The sequence below is a fragment of the Podarcis raffonei genome, chromosome 1 (assembly GCF_027172205.1).
Source record: "Podarcis raffonei isolate rPodRaf1 chromosome 1, rPodRaf1.pri, whole genome shotgun sequence".
NCBI classification, from domain to species: domain Eukaryota; kingdom Metazoa; phylum Chordata; class Lepidosauria; order Squamata; family Lacertidae; genus Podarcis; species Podarcis raffonei.
The window spans coordinates 29,399,682-29,409,891 of NC_070602.1; the positions used below are offsets into that span (position 1 = coordinate 29,399,682).

The window sequence follows — 10,210 nt, forward strand, 5'->3', positions numbered from 1 at the left end:
ATCATGCCAATGGCCCATCTATTCCAGCATCCTGTTATCACAGTCATCGGCCAGATGCCCTTGGAAGGCCTGCAAGCTGGACATGTGCACAGCTGTACTCTGCCCACCTGCAACTCCCAGCAACTGGTCTTCAGACACACACTGTGGTGTGTAGCTGTTGACAGCTGTGTCCTCCATGCATTTGTCCAATCCTCTTTTTAAACCATCCACGTTGGTGGTCCTTTAATTTCCAGTAGAAAGGCAAGGAAAGACAAATAGCAAGGGGCTCCTATAAATCTAGCATAGATGTTTCAATTGTAGTCACAGTGATGCAACCTATCTCTACCATTTAAATCATGTAATTGTAGGAAGCGAGAATAACAAGAGATCCATCCTGCAACGATATCAGCATGATCAAAATCCTTACCATTTAAATGTGTTCGCTAAGGGCACCCAATAGGCCTCAGCTACAAGTAAGGCATTTAGCACTGCTGTTCCCATGCTGTGGAACACTCTTCCAGCAAAGGTACACAGGTATCCTCACTTTTGACTTTCAGGGGTCTCTTGAAGATCTTTCTGTGCTGACTGGCCTTTGCAGCTGTTTAGCCAGTCACTTTAATTATTATTTGCAATGTTTTTTAATGGTGTTTTATGTTTTACTGTTGCACAACGCCCTGATATTTTATGATATGGCTGTATAGAAATACTTTTTTAACTAAAAACACAAATATTGGGGAGGAGAATTAGGCCAACTTTTATTAATAAAAAAGGCCAAAAGTTGGTTTTCAAAAAGGGCATAGAGACATCAGCACAGGCTTTCCATATACACTTTTCAACTGGCTGGATGCCCAAGTGGCAAGCCCATCTAAAGGCATGCAAGAAGAACTTTGTGCCTCATTCCATCTAACAAAGGGGTGGCTAACCTGTGGTCCACCAGGTGTTGAATTATAATTCCCATAATCTCTGGCCATTGGCTACGCTATGCTATGAACGTTGGTTATGAGATATAGTCAACAAAATACATACCTACTCAGAAATAAGTTTAATTGAGTTCATTGGGGCTTACTTCCAGGTAAGTGGGCACAGGACTGTAGCCTAAATGTGTTCATCCTTAAGGAAGACCAACATTTTCCAGTTTAGCAAACAGCACTCACTAAACTGGCCTCTGCCTTCAGTGCAAAACTTTCTTTTTCCCAAAGATGGATCTGTGAGATTCACCATTGACTCTCCTTCCAACGGAGACACGATGGGAGGAGCATGGCCAGCAGTACCTGAAGCTGTTGACAAATCACCCGATCTTGCTTCCCCCAACCTACAAGCAGGGAAATTTCAGATGGGCTCTTGTGGGTGGGGCGAAAGTGGGTGGCAGGTAGCACTTCAGAAGTGAATGAACAGCCGAGCTCTTACGTAAAGCGAGCCGGGGACTGAATACGGTAGTAAAAAGGGGACACGAAGATCAAGGGGGACTGAGAGCACTTCTGGAAAAACTAAAAGGTCAGGACACGGTGCTACTGGGCAGATCGACACACTGAAATGAGCGTTGAAAGAAGCCGGTCCCATTAGGGGGGCTACGGAGGATTGCAGCGCCTTGGTGAAGTGGAAACGTTTGATACGGAAGCACCCTAAATTTACTTTCGTGACTGGGCTACGGGGACGTGCGGGGGAGGTCCCATTTCGGCCCCTTCGAACCCCCTGCTGTCTTCTCATTCATTACTCGACGTTCTAGATTCCACAAAGGTTTGTCCCTCCGCCGGAATGGCTCCAAAGGGGACCCTCTGCCCGCCCCGTCCCCGTCCCCCTGATCTAGCCGTCCAGCCACAGCCAACAAGGACAGCGCCGCTCTCCACACTTACCGGCTTTCTGGGCACAGGGACGCTTTTATTCGGCGGAATCCAAGGTTCCTCCCCTCTGTTTCCCACCCCCTGCTTGCCGCACGTAGTACAGGCTTTCCCCTGCCGGGGATGCTGGGACTTGTAGTTTTCTCGCGGATGCCAAAGCCCCAGGATCTGTAGGGGCGCCTGGGCTCCGAAAAACTACAGGGCCGGAGCCACCGGGCGAGCTCATTGAAAGGGAAGAGGGGGAGGGTGAAGGGCCGGCGCGTTTTGCTGTCAGCCGGAGAGGCCGCCTTCGCTGACACCTGTTTGTAGGTCAGCCTTTTTACATGTGTTCACCTGTATCAGCAACAAAGCTGGTAGTTTTGCAATAGGCAAGCATGTCGTGCTCTGTGAAAGCTAGTGGGGAAAACAGGACAAACCGCTCCTGCTTTCAAGAGAAGCCCGGCAAATCTGGAAATATAATTAATGATTTGATACAGTTGATAGTCAGTACTTGTTTTAACATGTGTAAACTATTCATTCTACCTATTATATAATTTTGTTTCTCATTTTTAAAGTTTTGTCTAATTGTCATTTCTGTTGTGTATAGAATGTTGTGCATAGAATGAAATAATGATTTAAAAACTATTTTTTAAAACCCCATCACCCACTCCTGTTTTAGAAGTACAATTTCCCAATCCTCATGGTCCTCAAGGCAGTCGCCATCCTAAACAATTATTGCATATCAATGCTGCCTAGGTTTGAGGTGGCTTTTGCTGTCTTCTAAAATATCCGGTTGCATAAACTGAAAGCAGTGCCTTAGACTGTGTTGTGTTTACATCAGAGTCCACTTCTGAGTAAACGCATTTAGGATTGTACTGCTACCTGCCTGCCCCACCCCCGAGCCACCAGTATATTATAGTAATTTGTTAATATACCAGTACAGTATAATATTTGGTGGAAGCCAGTCTGATAATTCACTTGAAGGGTGGGGTAGAAAACCTATAATAGATATATTAAGTGGGTGCAACAGAGTTGTGTTTTCATTTGTTGGAAGCCACCCAGAGTGGTCAGGGTAATCCAGTCAGATGGGCAGCATATAAAAAAATTGTTGTTGTTGGTTTGGTGTTCTACGTCAGGGTTTGCACTGATGTATCATTATATGTGTTGTTGGCATCCATCTGTCTCAGGAAACAATGGAGGAGTGCACCTTAGGAGGTGAAAGACAGTTTAGTATTAAAGTATTAATTTACACAAACCTTCACTGGAAATCTTTTTCTACAGACCCCAGCTGCTCACATCTGAATCCTGCTAGGGCCAATAACAAAGACCATAACATAGGTGTTCTACTATTCTGCTACACTGGTAACCCTCAGTGAGGCCCTAAGTGAGGTCAGAATGAGACAATGTTTTTGAAATTCCCCTAAGAGGCTGCCAATAGTCAAGGAGGGGGTCATCATCAGCCTTATGCTTGTGCTGACCTGCTCAAGGTTTGCACTAGGAACAAAGACCCAGATGCAGGTAGGAAGGCCAGAATGGAAGACAGCAGAAACTCCAATGGGTTCTATGTGGAGCTAACTTCAGGCACTAGGCCTCTTGGCAGAAAAACTCTGCATCACAAAGATGTCTGCAAACATGGCATGAAGGCTGACAACATTAACCCCACTTTATGTGAATCCCTTGCAGACGACCACAGTGCCTGAAGACAGAGAGGTCGTGTATCCACAGCAATGACCAGCAAAGGAATAACCCTGTCTGGAGGCTGTCAGTATATGGAAACATCACCGCTGCAGACAGCCAGATTGTTGACATCACATGATGCACCTATCTGTGGGAAAGAAGAATTTCCCAGGACGTTCACAGGCTGGATAAGTCTCTGTGAAGAGTGTAATCTGAAACCTTCCGTGTGCGCATGTTCAGGAAGTTTGTCAGACTTGCTAGAAGAACTGAACTGAAAGGACGTGTTTTTCTTTAGTGCTGTAATGTCAGAAATAAACATCATGTAAATAGATTTCTGACTTATTTTCTTTCCCCTGCGGAAGCAGGAGGGAGGGGTTGTGCATTTTACCCACGCTTGGGAAAATGTCGCCTATCAAAATCTCCCTGGTCTGTCCGAGATATCAGCCAGAGGAGGTTACTGGTAAGCAAGCTCTGAGGACAGTGAGAGGGGCCAGCCTCTATGGAGGGGGCTTGCAAACCAACAGAGGCAGCTGGAGGATGGATGGCGGCTAACAAACTGAGGTTGAATCCTGACAAGACAGAAGTACCATTTTGGAGGGAAAGGAGGCGGGCAGGTGTGGAGGACTCCCTGGTTTTGAGTGGGGTAACTGTGCCCCTGAAGGACCAGGTGCGCAGCCTGGGAGTCATTTTGGACTCACATCTGTCCATGGAGGCACAGGTCAATTCTGTGTCCAGGGCAGTTGTTTACCAGCTCCATCTGGTAAGCAGGCTGAGACCCTACCTGCCCACAGACTGCCTCGCCAGAGTGGTGCATGGTCTAGGTATTTCTCGCTTGGATTACTGCAATGCTCTCTATGTGGGGCTACCTTTGAAGGTAACCCGGAAACTACAACTAATCCAGAATGCGGCAGCTAGACTGGTGATTGGGAGCGGCTGCCGAGACCACATAACACCGGTCTTGAATGATCTACATTGGCTCCCAGTACGTTTCCGAGCACAATTCAAAGTGTTGGTGCTGACCTTTAAAGCCCTAAATGGCCTCGGTCCAGTATACCTGAAGGAGCGTCTCCACCCCCATCATTCTGCCCAGACACTGAGGTCCAGCGCCGAGGGCCTTCTGGCGGTTCCTTCACTGCGAGAAGCCAAGTTACAGGGAACCAGGCAGAGGGCCTTCTTGGTAGTGGCACCCGCCCTGTGGAACGCCCTCCCACCAGATGTCAAAGAGAAAAACAACTACCAGACTTTTAGAAGACATCTGAAGGCAGCCCTGTTTAGGGAAGCTTTTAATGTTTAACAGACAAATGCATTTTAATATTTTGTTGGAAGCCGTCCAGAGTGGCTGGGGAAACCCAGCCAGATGGGCGGGGTATAAATTTTTTATTTTTTATTATTATTATTATTATTATTATTATTATTATTATTATTATACTACCACTGGGAAGAGTGCAGACAGAAGAAATGCCATAGTGTACCTGCAGCAGCAAAACAGGACACCTTCATCTGCCCCACCTGTAATAACACATGTCTCTCCCATATCCTTCTGTACAGCCACAGCAGGCACTGTAACTATCGAATGGTTTGACTTTACCCCCAAAGGTGCACACTTCCACTGTCGCCCAAGACAGATGGATGACAACAAGAGGGAATTTGAGTGACGAGCTACCCTTGCTGAATTTCCCTCTCATGCAAAATTATTAAAAGGCAAGAAGGGCTGGCCTCCTTTGTATTGGGCTACTTTACTGTCCATTAAACGTCAAATGCAACCAAGCCATAGAGAAAGGAAGATAAGAGTGGCTTCATTGTATCTGCAAAACACTTTACACAGTGGCAGACGTAGGACTTAGACCTTCAAGATGCAGCACTTTGCCCATCAGCTCACTTTGGCAAAAATGCTGTTTTACGACGTTTGCTTCCCTTTCCCGTATAATAGGCAAAACCTCCAGTAGTTCCTCCCATACCCCAGCTCACATTCAATATCTTTATCAAGAATCAAAATCCTCCATAAAATGGATCCCCCCCCCAACATCTCTCCACTGCCACCACTGACAATAATCAAGGATAAATGTGCTCATTAGGAACAATGGAAGTGTTGATGACAAGGGGAAACATTTGCAGGTGTGAGGGATGAAGCTTCCTGTACAGCTGGCTTTTAACTCGGGCCTCCCTACCACCAGAAAGGAGAATAATGACAAACATCACCATTTCCAGGAAGATGGAGCTGATTTCTTTTCTAAAGCTGTGCTAGAATAATTATGATGATGCTAAACAGATTTTTTTTTTTTAAAAGTTTAAAATACATTTTCTAGGAGAATCAAGAAAGAGAACAGAGCATCTTTTACTGAGCCATAGCATTGTCAATATAGAGATGCTCTTTCTGGGACACCAATAAGCTTGTTTTGCACTTCCCTCACTTGGTAGGAAGTTTCAGGGGCAGACTTTCTACAGGGCCAGTTTCCTAGGGAGAAGAAAGTACTGGAGGCTTACGGAGATTTTGAAACATCCAAATCAGGAGAGGTCATGCAGGAGACCTGCCCAACAGTTCCTTTCAGCCTCCAGCCAAGCAGATAGGGAAGAATGTCCAGTAAATAGTACCCACTAATGTTCATGTGCCTTGCAGGCTGCTGAACCCTGTGGCATTCCAATTTAATTTGAAATTGGACATTATTGTCACATGTACAACTTGTATACAGTGAGATTACAAGATTAATGTAAATCCTTAAGTTGTTCCCACAATATATTTTAATAATAATAATAATAATAATAATAATAATAATAATAATAATAAATATTATTTATACACTGCCCTCCCAAGCCAAGACCGGGCTCAGGGTGGCTAACACCAGGTATAAAAACAATTGATTAAAATACAACTTAAAAACAAGATTAAAATACAACATTAAAATGCAGCCTCATTTCAATAGAAACTCAAATCAAAACCTTTTTTTGGGATGAAAACGTCAAATCTTCATCAAGGCCAACTATCCAGACTAGTCCTATGTGGGCCAGAAAAAAGCCAGGGAAGTCCCCAAATAGGAATTCCATCACAGAAGGAGAAAGGAGAAAGGAAAGAGGGGGAGGGGATCAAATTCCAAGCCAACTCTGTCTTACAGGCCCTGCAAAAAGAAATCAGATCCTGCAGCGCCTTGGCCTCATGAGATAGAGCTTTCCACCAGGCTGGAGCCAATGTCGAAAAGGCCCTGGCTCTGGTTAAGGCTAATCTGACTTCCTAAGGGCCTGGGACCTCTAGGGTGTTGCTACAACTATAAGTACATTAATTGGCCAATTGTTCAACATTAGGACTTTTGTATGCATTGCAGTTGTGTAAATGTGACGTTTTACCATGTTGTGGTGCTACAGCAGCCTAAAAACATCATTTCCCACTAAGCTAGGATAATCAGAACAGGAGCACTAATGTTGGAATGTTAGAATATATAACTCATGCAACCTGGGCAAGGGTCTGTCTTACTTTTGCACATTTAACCATACTGAGTCTATCAAAACTAATTCTGAATGAAGTTCTCTTGAAGTCCCATTTACTTTTCATTTTTCATTGTTCTACCCACCCATACACAATGTTACAATGTTACACTGAGCATTTGATGGTTTTAATGGCTTACTCTGTTGCTTAGGATTTGTTTCACTGATGTAATCACTTTTAATTCCAGTGCTCTGCTATCTGTCGAAACAGATGTTGAACATGATTTGCCTTGACTTCCAACCTACTTTTTCTTTTAATCACTGGATCACAAGTCTTGTCCAAAAGGGAAATATGTGTCTATATCTGCCTTCTATCTGCATTTGTTCTCTTGATTCAAAATAATCTGCTTCTTGTGGCTCTTAACTAAATAATCAAAATCTGAGGCTGCGACAAAGGAAGAATACCCCAATTGTATAATACCATGTGCCCCAGAACACGAGGTAATTCTATAATCAAAGCAAAACTATTCTATTATTAGAATGTGCACCTACTTAGAGTGATTGGATTTCCTCTTTGTGTGACGGTGCCTGAAGAACTAGCTCAGGGTTTTTTTTTTAAGTACAAAAATATTCAGAGATTATCCAAAACTGCCAAGGAAGAATGCTTTTATCTTCTTGATAAACAAATAACCAATTTCAAATATCCTGCATAAGCTCACAGCTTGCTCACGCATTACCCACAAAACACTAAAGACCAATTGATTCAATCAACGGAAGAAAATGGAGAAAGATTGTCCTGAAAAAGAAAATGATAAACGATTATCTATCACTTCATGATGCAAGTAAAGGACTACATGTCTGAATACTCCCTGCATACAAAAAAAGCCACTCCTCATGTCTTCTCTTTTTGCTCATTTTTAATGCAAAAATCACCTATACAAGGGGAAGTTTTCAACCATACAATCCCACTGGCAGCCTCAAGGAGTGCAGTCCAGGGAAACTTTTACTACCAGGTGTGTTGCCTGCTGTTTATGACTACTTTTGTTGTGTTTATTTGTAAGCTGCTTTGAGCACAGTTTTGACTTTCGAAAGGCGACATACAAATAAAATGGTTGGTTGGAAGTAACTTTTTGCATTGTATATAATCATAGAATTGCAGAATTGTAGAGCTGAAAGGGACCCCAAGGGTCATCTAGTCCAACCCCCTGCAATGCAGGAATCTTAGCTAAAGCATCCATGACAGGTGGCCATCCAACCTCTACTTAAAAACCTCCAAGGAAGGAGAGTCTACAACCTCCCGAAGGAGACCGTTCCACTGTCGAACAGTTCTTATGGTCAGAAAGTTCTTCCTGATATTTATATTTTTCCAGACATGTGATGCCATTAAATATTCACAGGAGGCAAATCAAAGACAGCATGAACATCAAAACTGATATCACACTTGCCATTAGGATCACAGCATTTTCTGCAAATAGGAAAGTGATATTCTGTATATTGAAAATAATAAGTACAGTAGTGGAAAGCAAGGCTTAAAAGGCATAATTCAATTCTTAAATTGCTGAGTCAGCCCACTACCTACAATTGCATCTTTAATACGGAACATTTAGCTCTGTCATAAACATATTTACTGAGAAGTAAATGCCACTAGATTCAATAAGCTTCCACGCAAATGCACATATTACTTACTCATATCCCTTTTTCACTTTTTACCATGCAAGGTGGCTTACAAGGAATAAATAAAATTGGCAATAAAAATGTCAGAGTGCAAACTACACTTTATAATACAAACTTTGCAGGAATGCAGGCAGCCTCAGGGAGGCTTCCATGTAAATACACACAGGTTTTGGCTGAATGCAGTACAGTAGGTGCAGCAGAAGGGGTGTGTGGAATCCTACATCAAGCCTTTTTTGAGGTGTAGTGCACTTAGTACAACTGCCAGCTAACCAGGAAAGTGCTAAACAAGATTAGTGTGAAAAGTACACACCAGGCAAACATGGCATAAAAGAAACCAACTGTAATTACAGCCCAAGTAGTGCTACGTGAATATTAATGTTTATGAAAGTTGCGCCCTTTACTGATATATAAATATTAAAACTACCTTTGCTTTTCGGTATTTTATGGGACGGCAGGGTGGGGCTTAACTGAATTATTCAATGGTTCATTCCAACATATAAAAACAATTCAAAAAATCAAGATTCAGGTTACATAACTAAATTTACTTTGGAATAGAGCCCCTCCAGCCTGGTGTTATGTTCTTGTAGGTATATTCTGCAACATGTCATTGATGCAATAATACTGTAGTGCAGCCATAGGCAAACTCGGCCCTCCAGCTGTTTTGGGACTACAATTCCCATCATCCTTGACCACTGGTCCTGTTAGCTAGGGATGATGCCTATGTCTGCTGTAGTGCATTAGTGGTGGATTGATACTAGACCGTCCACACATTGGTCCATTTTATTAATCATTCTGTGATGACTCCCCGTTGTTCGTATTATTGCTGTTTGTGTAAAGGAAACTGTTGTACTAGTGTGCAACAAACCAACCAAGCCCCAAACACTGGTGGTATAGAAGCTACAGGATTTTTGGAGAAAATTACAGGACAAGCCCTGAATGGACATGACACAGTATTAAAATTCCATAAGGCACAATAAAAAGGATGTCTGAAGGGTCTCATAGGATTGCACTGCTTATCTACCACAGCCCTATTTTGTGTGTGTGTGTGGCTCCTTTATTGCACAGACTATTAAGAGGATAGTTACAGGTAGGTAGCCGTGTTGGTCTGCTGTAGTCAAAACAAAATTTAAAAATTCCTTCCAGTAGCACCTTAGAGACCAACTAAATTAGTTATTGGTATAAGCTTTTGTGTGCATGCACACTGTCTATCTGAAGAAGTGTGCATGCACACGAAAGCAAATATAAATAACTTAGTTGGTCTCTAAGGTGCTACTGGAAGGATTTTTTAATATTTTGTTCAGATGATGCAACCCCGTTCTCCTCGAATGGAGTTTGCACCCAACTTGAAGGGAATGTGGATTTTCTATCAAGAGACTGCAGAATTAGTTCCTATATGCTCCCCTTGAGTTCCATGTAGTCCAAAGCCGAAACAGCATTTTCCTTGACCTGTCTCGTTTTCAAGTTTCTCCTTTTCTCCCCGTAGTGGAAGGAGTGGTAGGGAATACCGCGGGGCGGCGGGGGTGGGAGAGCCGCCATCCCCACGGCATACTATTCCCACGCATCCATCTCAGGAGAGGCCACTGACGCGCATGCGCCGAAAGCAGCCGCGCGACCTCGCGTCGGCAAGCGAAGCAAGCGCGGGCACT

The 10,210-nt window shown here is 43.5% G+C and overlaps 1 protein-coding gene across 4 annotated transcripts in view; it reads right to left on the reverse strand.

Annotated features, from left to right (window-relative positions):
* The window catches only part of ADCK1 (aarF domain containing kinase 1), a 124,499-nt gene extending 122,546 nt beyond the window's left edge, over positions 1-1,953 (reverse strand). Inside the window, exon 1 of one of the 4 annotated variants that reach the window (XM_053378201.1) lies at positions 1,833-1,953. The gene's annotated coding sequence lies outside the window, so the exon portion shown is untranslated. Of the gene's footprint in view, positions 1-1,005; positions 1,186-1,832 lie in introns of those variants that run through there. The other 3 variants (XM_053378223.1, XM_053378184.1, XM_053378191.1) reach the window with 3 other exon arrangements.
* Positions 1,954-10,210: the final 8,257 nt, after the last annotated feature.